General features: G+C 42.4%; 1 protein-coding gene across 11 annotated transcripts in view; it reads left to right on the top strand.

Moving 5' to 3' along the window:
- Positions 1 to 12576, top strand: part of bcor (BCL6 corepressor) — a 260969-nt gene that overhangs the window by 177775 nt on the left and 70618 nt on the right. The window contains exon 1 of one of the 11 annotated variants that reach the window (XM_055644615.1): positions 11579 to 11978. The exons of the other annotated variants lie outside the window; for them this stretch is intronic. The gene's annotated coding sequence lies outside the window, so the exon portion shown is untranslated. Of the gene's footprint in view, positions 1 to 11578; positions 11979 to 12576 lie in introns of those variants that run through there. 11 annotated transcript variants of the gene reach the window in all.

Genomic DNA, 12576 nt, shown 5'->3' with positions numbered 1-12576 from the left:
TTTCTATATATAGAGGTTGATTTCATGATTAGAGAAAGCAGCTGCCGCTGTGGATTCTAAAGCAATAAGAACAATGACGTTGTTGTTGGGCGGATTCGTGGTCTTCCTTCATCTGGGAGAATATGTAGTCTGGTTTTTACAGCGGTGATCCAGAGAGACGAATGGAAATAATCTGACATCTGTTCCAGGAGACAGCCTCGATGCGAACTCCCACCTCTTCTTTTTAAAAAAAAAAGAGGTAACAACTCCGTTGCCAGTGTGATGATTTCTTTAAAAAAAAAACCATGGACGGAGTTCTGAAAATGCAGCGTTTTAATATATAAGATTACATTTGTCTATGGAAATGTAGATTAACCCTTTCAGATTATCTGCCTCTCCAAAATTGTCGAGACACAAGGTACAGTAGATGCTGGTTCACAAGGAAAAAACAGTGTTCGAGTAACTCGGCCGGGTCAAGCAGCATCTCTAGAGAACGCGGATACGTGGCCTATACGTGTCCTCCAGATACGCTGCCTGACCCGGCCGAGTTACCCCAGCGCTTTGTGGATTTTTTCCCCTCAAAAAAATGTCTCCTCTTCGTCGATCTGTACTTCTTGCTGGTTTTATCTCGCTACAGCAATCTTGAAATTGTGTCATTTTTAATTTCAAAAGTGCGAATGCGGTGTCTTGTTATTTTGGAAAACCAACATTAAAAGGAAGTGTTGGCTCTAAGGCAAAACAAAGAACAAGGAATAAAACCAATATTGATAACTTCAAGAAGGCATGTATTAATTCTCCGGATTTATCAATCGAAGGGTTAGATCAAAAAGCTACCTAATTAATACGCTTCCTTGTCACCCATTATGTAAGGAGATAAACTAGAAATATGATTTGCCGACCAAACCACCTCCATTTTGTCCGTCTGACCATGAGGAACATAGAATAGTATAGCACGGGAACAGGGCGTCCTGCCTCCAATGTCAGTACGGAACATGATGTTGCGTTAAACTCATCTCCTCTCCACGTGATGCATACCCCTCGATTGACATTTTATTCCCAGTATATTCCTAAGAAGGTAAACGCTAGTCTAAAGTGTCAAAACACAGAGGGTGAGCATTCTGAATCGGTAGGTAACCTGTTAAACTTTTTCAATTTAATTCTATGTACAGTTTTGACAGTGTCTTGATCATATGTGTGTGTCTATATATATATATATATATGTATATGAAAAGCTACAGCAAAGTATAATTTGGTACAGCAAAGCATAATTTATGTATACAGGGGGAGGGGGGTGTCAGTTCTCAATAGGAGGAAAAGTCTGAAAATGCATATGATTGTAAGACAGACAGCCCAACCATTCAGAAGAATGGCGATAACGTGGAACTCGGTACGAGCTGAGGTGTTTATGGAGAATAGTATTAACACAGTTAAGGGGTGACCAGTACACAGAATGATAGTAGGGAGTATAGGATTATATTTTGACAGGGCGAAATGGAGTTGGGGTCGGTAAGTTTACATTGACATGCACCCTTTGAACGGAGTGGTCTGTTTCTGCGCTGTGTCGTGTTTATAACTGGATTTATTGGCTCCAGTTAGTTAGAACCAAGTTTATGCAGCTTGCCCAGAACTAAATGTTATAAGTTGGCCGGGGCAGCATTTCGCTCCCTAATACTTGAAACTTTCAGAAATGTCCAGGAGCGTTAACACACATTTGACCACATTTAAATGGGATTTATACCGCGATGTTACTATGGTCCTAGTGTCAAGTAGCGGGATTGCTTCTCTCCCAAGAGGTCGCGTCCCTCCAGAGTCAGTTAAGATCTTGAGTGATGAAACAGAACGTGGCTTTTTAAAATTTATTGAATTCGCACAGCATAACTCAATTCTCAGTTACAAAAAAATATATAGCAATCTACAATGGACATGGAACACGCAGGCATTAGTCGGCGCCGTTATGTTATCCTGCATAAGGACTCCGTGATCCATGATTCCCCTGAGTTGTCAAGAGTGTTTTTTGTCATGTGTCCCGAAACGGTTCAATGAAATTCTTACTTGCAGTTATAATAAAAAAAATACCGGAATCCATCCAGCTCGTCGGTTGAAGGGAGCAGTACAACAGATAAAAAGTGAAGTATTGTTCGGGGCGGTGCATTGATCATATCAATACCCCAGTCATAATGTTAAAGTAACTAGAAAACAAACTTAAACAGCTGGCATATCTCAAAAGAGGAGGGGGCTGTTTATGGACAACCTCTTAGTTAAAAGAGGCCGGTCCGAATAAAGAAAATTATTGTGTTTGTTGGAATTGTTAATAAAATGGAAATACCCGGCAGCGTAGACAACATCAGTAGAAAGTGACACAGTTAACGTTTCAAATCCACGACCTTTCATCTGGTCATTGACCTGAAATGATAACTGCACCTCTCTCCACAGATGGTGCCCGAGCTGCTGAGTATTATCAGCATTTCTATTTTTTAGTCAGAACAAGGAACCGGTTTTGTCTCTCGATAAGGAGAGTGGGGGAGGGGAGTTAATACTGAAGAATTGAAGTGTGGGATAATCTCGTTATGCGCATTTTAACTGTTCCAGCATTTGGCTGAAAACGACCGATATTATTATCTAGATGGCAGGAGGGAATTTGTCCCCTTCAACCGGACAGTTCTGCGAGGAAGGGACGATTTCTTGTACACTGGGTGATCTGGACGTTTTGCTGCCGTTTGATGGATTTTAGGCAGTTTGCGAACCGGGTGGGGCTGGATTTTGTGTCACGTGGGGAATTTTCTTAAGAGTCCGTTGTATTTCCATCAGGTCAGTCTAACTTGGAGATGTTCCTTTCAATCCCATTTGGATTTCCGCTGACCAATGTTTTGCTTACTGAAGTTGCTGGTAACCCCCCCCCCCCCCCCCCCCGATGAAGCTGCATTTCTGCAAACCCTTGTCGAAGTCTGTCGATTACGCTCATTTTAACCGCGTGCAGTTTCTGCCCTGCACAGCGATCATTTCTCCCAGTTTTGCAAGGAAGCTGCCGATTCCGCCAACCGTCAGGAAAAGGAGGAGCGATTCTGCAGTTTAACCGGACGGCTGATTTTGCTAAAGCTAGGAGGAGGCCATCGTAGGAATTGCAGATCAGATCGTGCTCACTTTGAAGTTTACTGGTCTGGGAAATAAATAAAACCAAGCCCGGTTTACAGCTCTCGCTGTAACACGGTTCTGTTGACGCCAACGCATCTCATTTCTCTAAAGTTAGTCGCAACAAAATCCGAAATCCAGTTGATTGATGTTCCAATTGACCATCATCGTATCACATCCCGTATTCTCCCTTTAACATTCAGGGATTTATCGGTTCTCGCAACGTTTATATTTTCCTCCGTATTAGCTGGAAGAAATTAAGGGGCATTTGAAAAAAAGTCCAAGCCAATTGTCTGCTTTTTCTGAGAAAGATTGCTCGATACTGCTGCAGGAGTCCCGCAGACTACTCTCGGGTTCCCCCAGGGATTTCCGCTAATCGATCTTGCCGACTAAGCTGTTGCTTCGTCAAAGGGGAATACGGCTCGTTGCCTGCCTTCCACAATTATGCAAAAATCAACCATCCGCGATCAATATCTCCTAACGTCCCTTCGAATTTATCTTTGTTTTCAGGCGGTCTTGACTGGCAGCTCCGCTTTTGAGCCAACCAGCTTTTCATTGTGAATCTGATTATCCCGTTTTAAAGGAGGGAGAGGGAGGAGGGGGGGCATGCAACACATTCAGCCAGAGTGAGAAGGATCGGGATTGCACCGTTGTGGCGCAAGGGAGGGCAGCGCAGCCGGAAAATGAACTCAGTCCCCACGGAGCAGTGCTTTCCTTGTGTCTGGCGAGCAGGAGTAGTTTCTAAAATGGCGCGCAGTCTGTGCGGAATGGAGAAGGTCTCGGCGTTAAAGTTAATCCAGTCTCGGGGCAGAGTGAGAGCGGTCGGTCACGAAATGTTCAGCAGCAATAGTTGTAAACCAAATCAGTATCCCCCCCCCCCCCAAACTTCCCTCCTCCTGTCCACCTGGTTTATTGATCGCATGAGTCGGTTCATTGCCAGGCAACGTCGCCTTCAGCAGCGGCTCTGTCTGTCCGGGCGCTTGGGTTCTAGTCCCAAGTATTAAAGTGCCAAACAAAGATAGTGTGTCAAATGCAGTCAATGTTTTTGTTAAAAACCCTTTGATTTGTACCTTCCGCCCTGCCAGGGCCTTCCGGTGCAATTTTACACATCTGCAACTTTCTTCCTCGCCTAGTGGCCAACGGAAATATCCCCCCTCCCCTCCCCTCCTCTCCCTTTTTTTCAAATTGTAAATATGGACTTATATAAGAGTGGAGTTAACTGCGGGTTGCCGCCATTTTAAACTGCCAAGAATCAACGTTTTGTAAATGTATAAGGAGACGATCGGATGAAACTTGGGTGGAAGCCACAGTCGGGGCGAAACCAAAAAGCCTTCTCTTTCGTGCCACCGATCCCCTCTAACCGTTTGGCTGCAAACAAGTTCGTCAGAGATTCTCATCGAAGTTTTATCGGTCGGTCTCTGAAAGTGAAATTTCTCTGGGCGTCCCCTCCACCTCTTTTTTATTTCCAACCCGGGCAACTTGATCCCGCCAGTAGATGAGAACAAAGGTTACATGTGTTTACGGACCAGCCCTCAAGGTCATTTCTCAGCCGGCTGCACGTGATGGGTCCGGGTACACTCCTCTCTTCCCTGAAGTTATGTATCGCTTTCAGCTGTCAGAGCCCTGAATGCGTTGTCATGTGTAATAATTGTCAGGATACGTCGGCGAGATAAGTCGACCTGTAATAAATTCGAGCCGTTTACCCACCATGTAAATAACGTGTTTGTCACGGGTGCGGGGTGCGATATGGGGAACAATCCAGTGACCACTCTGCATTGCCAGCCCGCACATGGCTAGAGACGCCGCATTGTTTTGCTGGTTCTGAGTGTGCTTTTGAATGCGAGCAGTGATTTTTTTAAACCTATGCGCGACGCTTTGCAGAGATGCTTTTTTTCCCCACCGCTCCTGTAATATGACGTGCAATTTGGTCCCAAGAGGGAGTTAAGAACATAGTGCTGTGACTTAATTTAATTTACGGTGTGTTGATTCTCATTTGTGTTTAACGTGAACGGACTTTTGAGAAAAATAAACTAATTAACAGTAATGAATGACATGCTCTACGTTTTTTTCCCGGACACTGTCCACATTATTACATTTTTAAATCGGTGATTTGTTCTTGTTCACTCAGGTAAAATATATATCTGTAACTTCACCTTTCCGTAGATAGGATGGAACAGTGTGAATATCTTATGGATTTTTAAAAAAAACATCAAGTTATAAGCGCCTTCTGCTTTTTGATTTATATTTGGAGTGAAAGTACAGCCTTTATAGAAATATTATCTAGGATAAATGATTTTTGAATATTTTCTCATGGAATATGCTTATACTAAAAATACGAGCTAGGAAGTGAAATAAGAATGTTTAGCTTTAGTCTATATATATATTGTCACATGTACCAAGGTAGAGTGAAAAGCTTTTGTTTGCGTGCTATCCAGTCAAAGAAAAGACTACATGATTACAATCAAGCTGTCCACAGTGCAGTGTGGTCCCGCAAATAATACTATTTAAGCCCCATAACTTTTGACTAAGTGCTTGATCACTTTCAGCCGGTTGGTCAGATAAGTTAACTTGGGGGATAATTTCCCAATGATGGATATTGCATTGTTCGATATCCTTACTTCATATATTTAATGTAACTAGTTCACAAACATGCCATCATGGAAAACCATAAAATATGGATATAGATATTTTAAGATACAAACTGGATGAAAGGAAACTGTTAAGGTTAATATTAAAATATAATTGGAGCCAAACTGGCAATTTCACAACTGAATAAATGTAGATGTTCATGTTGCTGGAATGCAGAGAATATGGATGAGTGAAATTAATGGTTTAACAAAAATGTACCTCAGCCTTATTCAATAAGCAGCTGTGAAAGAAAACTGAATAAGACCATGCCGCTCTTATTTATCATGGTGCTGCTTCATAAATAGCCATTCCCAATCGTGTCCTAAATCGTTTAACGAACAGAATTTTGTGCTGTCTTAATTATATCATATCCCACATTCCAATAATCTATTGCCCATTTTGGATTAAGTTTAGCAATTATGGTCAAATATTGTACATTATCATAACATTCCATTTACTGATAATCTTTTATGTCAACCTGCTTTACATTTAATAATCAATTTCCTATATATTGGGAGTAATATACAAGAGGACTATTGGCAATTATAATCTATTCTGTTGTGTGGAGTCACATGAATGGTAGAATTGGGAGAGAAAATATTTATTCATGCCCATATCACTAAAATCATACAGACTTAGTGGCTAAGTTGTTTTGTAAGGTACACAGGTATACTCCTTGCCACAAATATTGTACCTTTAATACTGCTTACTATTTGTTTAAGTAATCCACAGTTAGTAAGAAACCCATAATTGTTTTATATTGTTTTCTTTCCAACTTAATATGTCAACATTTCTCTTAAAATACGTTATGCATTTGAATATCAGCAATATTCACTGCACACACAGTGCACAACCTTGAAACAATTCAGTGCCAGAAGCACGGAAGTAAAACTTGTAACAATACCTCAAAAATGCTTAATGTTGCAAAACACTGTAGAAAGTGTTAAAATACAGCCCATCTCAATCCTTACTCCCTGATAATTATCATCCTTCTGTTTCTTTCACCTTTTTTCCCCCACTGAACACAAATGTATTATGATTACACTATCGACAAAGCCTAAACATTCATAAACAGCCTTCCTCCTTTAATTGCATTAAAGCTGTTCCAATGTTCATAACGATTCATGCACCTTTCCACCCTTGTGCTACTGTAAGGAGAGATGAAGTACAAGCTCAGAGTTTACAAAAATGTTAGTGTGCAGCAGAAAAGATTTTTTACATAAATGCTATCTTTGACAATGGATTGAAGCCTTGCTTTGTGCCAATTAGTGCTGTGCCAGTTTGGTCAGTTTGCAGTGTACCTGGTTCATCTCTTGGCTGTGTTTGGTTTCCTCACACTTTGAAAATCCATTTTCTGTGTTTTATTTTGTAATGTCGATTATTTCAGGAAATACTTTTTGTTTGGATTCCACGACTAGTAATGTGGGCTCTTTAAATTGTGATATTTTATTTTTTTGAGTACTTTACCTATTTTGTTTAGGTTTATTTGTCACTGCACAAGAACTGGACAAATATAACAAGAGTGTTTGCCTCGTATGCAACAATAAATAACATAATAGAAGGAAGAAATAAGGGCACAAAGTGCTGGAGTAATCCATTGGGTCAGGCAGCATCTCTGGAGAAAAAAAATAGGGTGATGTTTCAGGCTGGGACTCTTCTTCAGACTGATGTGTGGGGGGGGGGGGGGGGGGGGGGGGGGGGTTGCAGGCAAACGTGCCTATCCATGTTCTCCAGAGATGCTGTCTGAGCTCTCAGTTACACCAGCACGTTATGTCTTGTTTTGTACACCAGCATCTGTAGTTCCTCGTATCTACCTTATATAAGGAAGATTAAATTCATGGTATTCGGAGATTAAAGCCGTCCTTTGACACTGCTGTCGACTTTAAAAATGCCACAAATTAACAGATAGGGCTGAAGCTATATAATAGTTATAACAACATAACAGTTGTGCAATGTGTGCATTTGCTTAGTAACTTTTCCATTTCTGAAAAGGTTTGTGCATTACCATTACTACTGATGCAAAACTGAGCGAGACTTCCTGGTGTGTAAATTCAGTGTGGTGTCAAATCAGTTGTTAAGATCTAATTCTTGTGCCTTTCTGACACCTTTATCTTGCCTGTAATTAATTTAAACGTTTAGACAATGGCGATGCAGCTGCCCTTAAATGTAATTCGTCCAAGCGCTCCATCGAGTAGCAAAATTAAACATGCAACCATTATAACCTGGAGTTTACCCGGGTGAAATGCCAATCGTATCCACATATGAAAGATAGTCGCAGAGGTCGTCGCGCGCATTTTCTGAATTAATGGTGACTTTCGTAACAGAATCTCAAAACTGCTAAAAGTAGCCTCCTAATTTGAGTCTGGGTGTCTTTGCATTGCGGGTTTGAATTGAACCGCACATAGGTCTAGTTTATCACCATACGGAGGAATATACACTCACAATGCACGTGTGCACATGTATGCGAGGTTTAGGTTAGTTTAATTTAGAGATACAGCACAGAAACAGGCCCTTCGGGTCACTGTGTCCGCACCGACCAACAATCCCCGTACACTGGTTATTTCTCACACACTAGAGACAATTTACAGAAGCCAGTTCACCTGCAGATCTGCATGTCTTTGGAATGTGGGAGGAAACGGAGCACACAGAGAAACCCCACGCAATCACGGGGAGAACGCACAAACTCCATACAGGCAGCACCCATAGTCAGCATCGAACCTGGGTCTGTGGCGCTGTGAGGCCGCATCTCTACCACTGTGCCGCCCGTCTTCAAGTTGTAATCCTATTCAACCTTAATTCAAACGTTTAGAACTGAGATGGAATTTGTGTTCTTCCAGCTCTCCCTGTATTTATATTTGTAGCAGCTATGACACAATTCTGTATCCAAGGATGTTCGATCTCTCTCTCTCTCTCTAAACAAGACAGTTAAACTTTCAGTCATGCGGGAAGCCGCCAGTGTAAACAGGACTTGCCGTCAAGAACCTGTTAGTACCTGTAGTTCAGGTTCCAGGAAAGCAGGCCCGAGAATGTTAACGTCAGTGTAAATGCACCTCTATTCTCAGCATTGACATCGTGGTTGCAGAACAAGCATTACATAGTCCGAGCAGCCGGCCGTTGACCTCCCAAAAAGGTCAAGAGGCAGATTAATAATAAAACACGACACGGCAATGCGTTCACGTTACATTATTATTCTACACCTTAAAAACATTCCTCATTTTGTGTCAATATACAACTACATCCATCCGTACATATGCTTATATCACAGACACGGAGAGATCGCTCGTTTATTTACAAAACTGACTTACCAGCTGGTACCATTTACAAGTAGTGTCACGAGATCACATTATTTAACAGGGAGGGGGGGCTGTGTTGTACGCCCATTGCGGGTTATTTTAAACGTATATAAGCAAGGATGTAGTTGTGTGAATAATCGACATGTATGAGCAACTAACAGAAACACAAAACTTGGCTTAAAAAGCTAATAGGAAAACATTGCAAATTCTTAACATCGTGTTTTTTATCCACTTTCTACCCTCCTACTGCATTTGGGAGTTATTAAACCCAGACGCTACTCAGTGCACTGTGCATAAAATTAAAATCTCTGGGGAACAGGAATACAGATGATCTTCCATAAGTATGAAGGGTCCCCATTATCACTACTTCCCGTTGAGTGATTCATTATCTTCTATCTTCAACTTAATAACATTGACAAACAATGTACTATTTTAGCCGAAAAGTCTAAATAGTGATTCGGGGGCGATTAATACCTGTTTGGACAGCTGATCCTATCAGGTGAAATGCATGTCTGTGTCAAATATTTGAGATTTCAGGCGATTTAATTTTTTTTTAAATGGGGATGGTCATGTTCTTGGCGACGATGCGATATTCCTTTGGCCTTTAATCATTGCGGACTCAGAAATGCTGGCGTCAACCTCGCCACCCATGGGCGCAGTTTGTAAAGCCGCTGGCTCACAGGGTCAGAGCCCGAGTTTGATCCCGACCTTGGATGCTGTCTGTGTGGGGTTTGCACATTCTCCCTGTGAGTTTCCTTCGCGAGCGCTGCTTTCCCCACACATCCCAAAGACTTGCGGGTTGGTGATTTTTTTTTGTGCCGCTGTAAATTACCCCTTGTGCGCAGATGAGCTGTAGAAGCTGATGACAATACGGAGAGAATAAAGTGGGATTAGTTTAGTGTTGGTCGTCGTGGACTCCGAGGGCCAAAGGGCTTGTTCCTATGCTGCATCTCTCAATGCCTCTGGTTACAGGGAACTACAGACGCTGGAGTCTTGAGCAAAATACTAAGTGTTGGAGAAACTCAGCGGGCCGGGCAGCATTTGGGGAGAGAGTCGGCGTTTCGGATTTCGACCTTTCTTCAGGCCAATTGGTTTACGTGACGGGGTGTCTATGGCTATCTGATCACCAACTTGGTTCGTAATGAAATTCACGGTATTATTTTACCTAATTAATAAGGTATCGTGACTATCGCAACTGCATCGCCAGCTGATTATGTGGCCTATGTCTGTGTGGCCTATTTTACTCGGTCTCAACATTAGAACTTGCCACCAGAGGGGGGAGTCGAGTGTTATCTGTACTCGCATGAAAAGGGGGAACTGTTTACAATTGTGTACACTGGTAGAGAACCACTAACAATGAGACACTGAACACCCACAGCTTTGACCCGTTAGACATGGCTAGGTAATGTATCGTTAAAGAATCATTTCTATGAATATCAACTGAATGTGTCTCGTCAGACCAAATGTAGCTGCCGTCCTCACTGAAAACCCTAACGTCGTTGTTGTTTAAACTGTTATAGCCAGTTACTGTTGAAATAAAATGATTACTGGCGCCGCAGTTTTGTGAGGCAACCGGCATAGCATCTTCAACAGTTCACTTAAAGTTCAGCCTGAAGTTAAATATAAGTTTATTTCCAACCTATGTAAAGTATGCTTTTAAAAACTCCTGTCAATTTCATCATTCAAAATGTCAACACGTGATCGTCAGTGCCGCTGAGTACTAAGTACTGTTGTTAGTAGGTTACTGTAATAACGTGGGTCATTTCAGAATGATGCTACAGGTTTCAAATGGGGCACGGCGCTGCTTTGACATCTTAAATATTGATTTGTAGCAGTTTAGAACCAATAAACACGGCAACTCATTTTTGCGTGGGGAATCACGTTTCAATAAAACAGTGAATTTTATAGCGACTATTAATAGAAGCTTAACCGATGTCGATTTTGGTGGTCTTATCTGGTGTTTAGGGATAAGTTATTTCGCATGGTGTGAATTTCCGAAGTGCTTTGTTTAAAAAAAAGTGCAGTCACCATCGTCCCGATAAGCAGGGTGTATGACAGGGGCTCCGTTTGTTTACGGAAGATTTATTGGGAAACAAATCAATGAGACGGCTTTCTTAGTTATAGATTTTGTGCAAGTAATGTGATAATTACCCCCGCCTTTCCCGGCTTACACGCTTCCACCCCTCCCACCCCGCAAGACAGATGCTTAACAGAGCACTGGCGCGGGTGAATTGTTTTTTTGTTCTGGTTCATTTCGCCGCAGATTTTTTGTTCGGGGCACTCGCTGTTTCGACTTCCCCCGGGCGGCCGTTGTCGCCTCTCGGAGCCCCTATTATTCCTCTCGTGGACCTCTTCGCCTCGTCCTTGCTCCCCTTTCCTTCCTTTCGATTTCCTTCCCCTTTTTCTCCTCTCTCGCCTTTGTCTTTTCTTCTCCGCCCCCGCGTTCACCCCTCACTCCCGTTTTGCCTCGCTGTTTTAATTCGCTTTCGACTACCCACCGCTGTTCTGTCTCGATTCTGTCTCCGCGTTCTTTATATCCCTTATCTCGATGTCTGTTTCTTTTCTCTGTCGCTTTCGGTGTGTCATTTTACCTCCTCTGGTCTCTGGAGGTATTGCGCTGCGGGCGAAGGCAACGCTTTATCAGTAGACTCGAGTCGGCAATGCCAAATGCCCCGGGGGAACAGCGCGATCTCAGTTAATCCTAACTAGCTTGTACCCTGCGGAGATGAATGTGATAACCATCGTCATGTGCGTTTGGGCTGCCTAGTACTGCCAAGCACGAAAAACGCGTCGACAAACACTGGGAAGGCGCAAAATCTACTTTTACGACTTCTTAACACGATTGTGCTGAGGAATCAACTCTCCGTCAGAGAAATGGGAAATCGCGCGACAGGGAACAAAAGCCACCACATTTAATTCTACCAAGGATTCAATCTTACGGCAAATTGGGTGCGTTTGAATCTTTCATTTGTTGCACGATAGAACGCTACGTGACCGTGGTTTTGATTCAATCTGACCACCTAGCTTGCGGAAATGCATATTATTTTTAGGACATACATCATGTCCTATAAAATGATAGTCCCATGTGACGTTAAATGAATAATTAATAGACGACCCACCCATAACGTATAAAGTAAGAATATGCACCCGTGGAACTAAAAAGCGGGCCCTGCAGATTCGTGGGCGATCGATTTGATCTCACTGCCTGAGATGAATTTCTACTCTCCCGTGTTTCTGTCTGTAGCGATATTGATCATAAGGGCATTTGAAGGCCTGGGTGGAGTACATTTAAAACTTAGCATATTCCACTGACTGGCACCCGCAATCAAATCTGCAACGTTAGAATTTCGCGACGAGTTAATTAGAAGTGTTTTTGATTCATTATCTAAACGCACCTAGCATTTCAACGTTGCCCGTTTTCAGTCTTTTTTTACGGAGTTTCTTTGATTTTTTGATTTGGAGACTTATTATTCTATTCTTAAAGGCTTAGTTGCTCTCAGAACTGTTGTGTTTCACCTTGGTGGAGACAAACTGTTAATCCGAAACC

Source organism: Leucoraja erinacea, chromosome 13, assembly GCF_028641065.1.
Source record: "Leucoraja erinacea ecotype New England chromosome 13, Leri_hhj_1, whole genome shotgun sequence".
Lineage (NCBI taxonomy): Eukaryota > Metazoa > Chordata > Chondrichthyes > Rajiformes > Rajidae > Leucoraja > Leucoraja erinaceus.
Note: the sequence above shows the minus strand (reverse complement) of the source record. Positions and strands in the feature narration are given on the sequence as shown.